This window comes from Electrona antarctica, assembly GCF_951216825.1.
Source record: "Electrona antarctica genome assembly, contig: scaffold_390, whole genome shotgun sequence".
NCBI classification, from domain to species: Eukaryota; Metazoa; Chordata; class Actinopteri; order Myctophiformes; family Myctophidae; genus Electrona; species Electrona antarctica.
This window is the reverse complement of record NW_027637933.1, coordinates 11,719-17,571: the sequence shown is the minus strand read 5'-3', so window position 1 is coordinate 17,571 and position 5,853 is coordinate 11,719. Positions and strand designations below refer to the sequence as shown.

General features: G+C 40.6%; 1 long non-coding RNA gene across 1 annotated transcript; it reads right to left on the bottom strand.

The window, feature by feature from the left end:
- Window positions 1-4,657: 4,657 nt before the first annotated feature.
- On the bottom strand, window positions 4,658-5,523 carry LOC306918545. Its single transcript, XR_013789350.1, has 3 exons — window positions 5,405-5,523; window positions 5,048-5,202; window positions 4,658-4,747 (listed from the first exon to the last, which is right to left on the bottom strand). It is a non-coding gene; the product is annotated as an uncharacterized lncRNA (long non-coding RNA).
- Between the last annotated feature and the right edge of the window lie 330 nt (window positions 5,524-5,853).

The following is a 5,853-nucleotide window of genomic DNA, read 5'->3' as shown; positions in this document are numbered from 1 at the left end:
TTTTAATCTACAGAGTAATATTTCACTCAATACAGAGCAATATTTCACTCAATACAGAGCTGTATTTTAATCAATACAGAGTTATATTTCACTCAATATAGAATCCGATTTCACTCAATATAGATTAAATTAACTCATTAATAAAATAAAAAAGGTCAATCAGAAATTAGTATTCAACATTGCAATTTTATTTTTCTTACACATGTGCAAATTAATAACTGAACACTTGATACAACCACATACAATACTGTTCCATTAGAACTTGAAAAATAAAATACAATAAAACATTTTGGCCTCTAAAGTGACAGCAGCATCTGTATAAAACTTTGGCCTCTGTAAAGTGACAGCAGCATCTTGTTACACATACATATAGTTAACCCAAAAAATTACTTTATATCATGGATTGAATTCATGGAGATGTTTGTCGCATTACTGAGCCAATAACTGGATGACCGGTGGCGTCTCCAGGAGACTCAACCGACTGAGACCTCAACCATCTGAGACCTCATCTCTTTAACCCTGAGATTCACCTTAGTGTTAGCAGCATCAATTTAGTAAACAGCGGTTTGCAAGAAGTTGTAAACATTGGCCAGATCCCTGGACAAAATTAGCTTTGATTCACAATTAAGTATTTGTGAAGTCTCTTTAATACTCCACCGGTCATTAAATTATTGGCTCAGGAATGTGTGAGAGAAAACAATATGTAACAGAGTTGGATCAAAGATGACGGCCTATTAAAGACATGGATCAATAGATGATCGATAGAACAAAATAGACATGGTGGCATTTGGCCCTCCAGGGAGAAAAAATAAAGTGTGTGTGTGTGTTTGAGTATTTATCATTAATGGAAAACTGCAATAATGAATTAAGAGTACATAAGACAGAGCAGTAAATGAGCTTGAATTTCCATGAGGGGGGGTGCACACTGCACAGGACTGTTAATGATTGTATCAATATTGGGAGGGGAGGGGGGGAGCAACAAACATCTCCATGAATTCAAGGCTCCATGGGGTGAGTAATCGATGGGGCAAGTTAAAGTCAGAGGGTGACCATCCCTTTAAACACAAAATAAAAACAAAAATACAATATTGCAACCAGGGATGCACACTATCACACCATCAGTATCTGCAGATAAAGGCTTTAATATATTGCAATAGCCATGTACACCCAATTGGTGGGCCATCACAAATAGGATGCATAATGTGCTCTTTGAAATTGGGTGGAAAGCATTGTGCATTAATTGTATCAGCGAAAGGAGAAAAAAGAAAAGAACTGAATTTTGGTTATGGGCAAAATAATAATAGTGTTCATCCCCAGTGCAATAGTTCAAGCGCTTAGTGATTCTCTTTTTTCACAGGAAACTATATGGAACAATAAATGAACTTGAATCGTCATTACTATATGACATCTGCATATCGAATGCTTTGGAACACAACAGCTCTTTGACGTCAACTACATGAGGGCCATCTACATGAGGTGCCAAAGAAATGAGAACAACCAGGCTGACCACATTTAAGACGAAGTCTCTTTCCTGAGCAAAGTCCGTGGATCAACTTCAAGTGCTTAATTAGTGCATTGGCATTCGCCTGAGGGCCTTTGCAAATAAAACAAAACATCTCAGTATCAAATGAGTGCAGCATCAGAGCCCTCAAATAATATCTTCTCAGTATAGAGCGTCGCCCCCTACCATGGCCCAGGAAATGATTCTTCGTTCATTTTCCTCAAACATTTCAGAAAGTATTTATTTAAAGACGTTTACGCCGCGGACAAAGCCAACTCGAGTCGTGACAAATCATGACAACAAAAGGTTGTCTTTTTGTGTTGCTTTTCTTCTTTGCAATTATTTTTTTGGTCCAAAATATTGTTTGAGTTGTCACGACTCGAGTTGGCTTTGTCCGCGGCGTAACCGTCTTTAAATAAATACTTTTTGAAATGTCTATGGGAAAAATGCATTGGGATTAATTTCCTGGGCCATGGTAGGGGGTGGGACTGCGACGCTCTATAGCATCAGAGCCCTCAAAACATAAGCATCTCAAAGTCAGTGCAGCATCCGAGCCCTCATCTCTTTGACCCTGGGATTGACCTTGGTGGTTGCGGCATCAATCTGGTAAACAGTGGTTTGCACAAAGTTGTACACGTTGGCCAGGTCCCTGTTGTACGAGGCACTGAAGACGAAATGAGCTTTAAAAAGCTCATCGAAAGAGGCAATAGAATCTGGTGACTTACAAGGGATTGCGTGTTTGTCAATCACAACGAAGTATTTGTGTATCGCACTCTTCTGGGTCCCCACAGCAAGTAGATAGGGTTGAAGGCTCTCTGTGATGCTGTCCAGATGCCCCTCGACACTGGTCCCAGTCTGTGACGACAAGAGAACTTAATTAGTCTCGCTATTAATATTAGTCACGGTTTGCAAACAGTTTAGAGCCCAACTGTTATGGGATATCCAACAGAATCACTTATTGGCACAAAATGCAAGATGCTCAGCGATTTACAATAAGCAAAACCCAAAACATAATACTATCTAAATTGTCATTGAGGGTAGGCAAGTGCTACGTTAAGTGCTATGGGCTGGAGTCTGAAGAGGTGAGCCTTACCTTGATGAACTTCACCAAGTGGTCAATGGCCTGTCTGGCCGACAGCTTTCCGGGTCTCTTGTTTTTGCCTTGTGGTGAAGGTGGCATGAGGTGGATCATGAGCAAGATGGAGGACATCTCACTGTTCCATCCTGAAAATACAAGAAAAATACAAATCCAATTTTTACTAAAATCGGTTTACATTTTGGTTTCAAAACCAATTCCCTCTTCCATATTCCTTTAATTCCAGCGTACCATTTTCCAGTTGTTATGAAGCAGATCTTGAAGGTCGGCTGTCTGGGTGAGGCCACGGCTTTCTTTCAGGACTTTCTGCATGTAGAAAGTAGGCCACTTCTCCAAGAACTTTGCAGAGATGTCATCACCAAACATCAGACTGAAATCCCTCTCTATCTGCAGATGGAATACAGACAACATGGTTGAAAAAAAAATATTAATAGATATATTAATAGGTGCACCCTATGACCAGGGATGTGATCTGTTTAACCCATTCAGGACAGGAACCCTTTGTGTTTTAAGCATTATGTTATACTTTAGCTAGTGAAAAATAGCAAATCTGCAAGCTCATAGCACAGCACTGAGTGCCGCGCTACGAGCTTGTAGATCTGCTTTTTTTTTTTTTTATTGTGAAAATGTGGCGCAAACCTTTGAATATATATTCTTTGAGAGTGTTTTTAATTCAAATCTTTGCTTCTGGGGAGGCCCTGGAACAACATATTTTCAAATGGGGGTCGGCAGCCAAATACACGACAGAATCATAGGTTTTTCAGAAAACTGATGTAGAGAAGCTATTTATTTACTTTTTAATCAGCTTCAGGTCTAAATGGGTTAGTTATTTTTCATTTCAGTTTTACTTTAAGGCAAGGCAGTTAAAGAGCCACATACCATTCCTGCGATGTCAAGAAATCTTGGAAAGGTGGTGAATATTTCAGAGGACTTCACTGGATCATGAACCATTGCTTGCCGATGGGTGAATGTCTGTTTCATCTTCTCCTTGATGATTGCTTCATCAGTTGTATGCTTCATCAGTGCGATGGCCTCACGACACTGGGTTTCTGTGGTAAGCTGGTTTTCCTCACTGAAGGGGGATCTGTCGCCAGCATCTGGACCACCTGTAACAGTGTTGAAACCACACATACTGCTGCAATACTTTCCAGTGATATTTACTATAAGGATGCATCTAGATGTTTGCCCACTGTCAGGACCCAAACTAGTGAAAACAAAACATCTAAAAACTCACAGCATGTCACGCCACGTTGAGCTTGTAGATCAGCTATTTTCACTACTTTATAAACACTTATCTTCTAATTTATGGAATTACTAAAATCACACCAGAGGGCCACTCTTGTTTATTTGCCACCACTGTAGCAAAAATGCACTGTGCACATTAAAAAGGAATTTAACATGTGAATTCTAACTACAATCAAAATCACTTACCAGTCAGTGGCTGAATGTTTCTGGTTCTCTTTTGTCCATCTGATGCATCTTTTTGAAGTGTTTTAACTCTCCATGCCAGAAACCCACTCCCATCTACTGGATTGTAAAACTGCTCCTAACAAATAAAATAAGAAAGTGTTTAATTTTCTCCTTAAAACTAAACATGTCCTTCATGGAGAATTGCTAAAATCAAGGTCAAAAGGTCTGACATCTGCAGTGCTGAACTAGGAGAAAGCTCAGCATACAGAAATGTTAAATAATATTTTGTTGAAAACGCAGTCCTATTTTGAGCAATTTCAGAAGTGAGGAGTAAAGAGTTTAGACTTGTTTTATCTACTTACATAGCCCAAATTGCCCTGTGGGTCTGCCAGATAAGGGAACAATGCAGTGATGCCCTTTGCATATTCCTCTTTGATACGCCTTGAAGGACTCATCCTATAGTGCATGCGTGCATGCACACACACACACACACACACACACACACACACAAACACACACACACACGAGATCCAAACAAAAGTATATTTGTGCCGATGCCTTCTGCATATATTGGGTGCTTATGTTTATATGCAGTGAACATACCCATGTTCACTAGCCATGTTTGCCACTAGTATTTTCACCAGGTCACGTCTCCTAGGATCTGTAATGCTTTTGGTCCGAGCATACTCGTTCATGATCCTCTCCCCTCCTGGTTTGTCCTTCAGAATCCTTTCAATCATCTAAGTGGGAGGAGACAAATGAGGGGGGGGGGGGGGGGGGGGGCACAGGGATAGACAGTAATATTTTTAAGCACTAGCGCAACAGGCCACCAAGGCCCTACATTCGGTGACCAAGTATAGTTACAGTGACAAAAATGTAAACCATGCCCCCATCCCGTGACTCAGTTGCTCAGCTGAGAGACAATATTTCCACCTCGCTCAGGTGGGTGTGGGGGCTAGAGAAACGGGCAACTGGCATGAGAGTGGCCACCCTTATCAGAATCACCATCTCAATTTCAAACAGTCATCTGCAAAGCTTACCTGAGCGAGACGAGTCTGGTCAGCTCTGTTGCTTTGGGCAGGACTCGGCTGCAAAATGATGGTGTCATCAGAGTCCCCTTCATTTTCTGCACTGGAGCTGAGAAAGGAGCTGCTGCAGCTGGCAATGGAGTGCCTTGGAGTGGGGCTCACTGAATCTAGCAGTCATGTTGACATAACAGGTGTGATAATAATAACATGTGAGAGGGGATCGTTTGTGACAAGTGTAATGTAAAAAGATCACGTTGGATTAGGATGGATCCACACACAAAGCTAGTTCTTCCTCAGATGCTTAGTACAAAAAATACATGACATTTTAGGTTAGCCAGGACTGTGTGGATTAATAAGTAAATAACTCACCTTCAAGATCTGGGCCTAAACGCACCTCAAGCACACCCAGGTCTGGTTTCTTTACAAGAAACTCAAACGCCTCCTCATCAACTTCCGTGTTCAAGTCATCATAGACTTTTAAATCTAAAATAGGAATTTCAAATTTCCTGGAAACTGTGAAGACATAACAAGATTGATCAGAATCAGACTTTGTCATTGTTACAGGTACAAGTACAACAAAATTGTGTTTGTGCTGAGAGTGCGCAGGCCGCAGCAACTTGGGTCACGCTGCCACATAAATCTGTTGTGCAATTTATTCGATTTTTATTAAAGGTCACGCATCTGTGTCACTTGAACCACTTTAACCATTATTTTAAAAATAGCTATTAAAAATATAGCTTTTCAAAATTAGCAGATATACAAGATCATAGCACACCACTGAGTGCTGTGCTGTGAGCTTGTAGACCTGCCATTTTAGA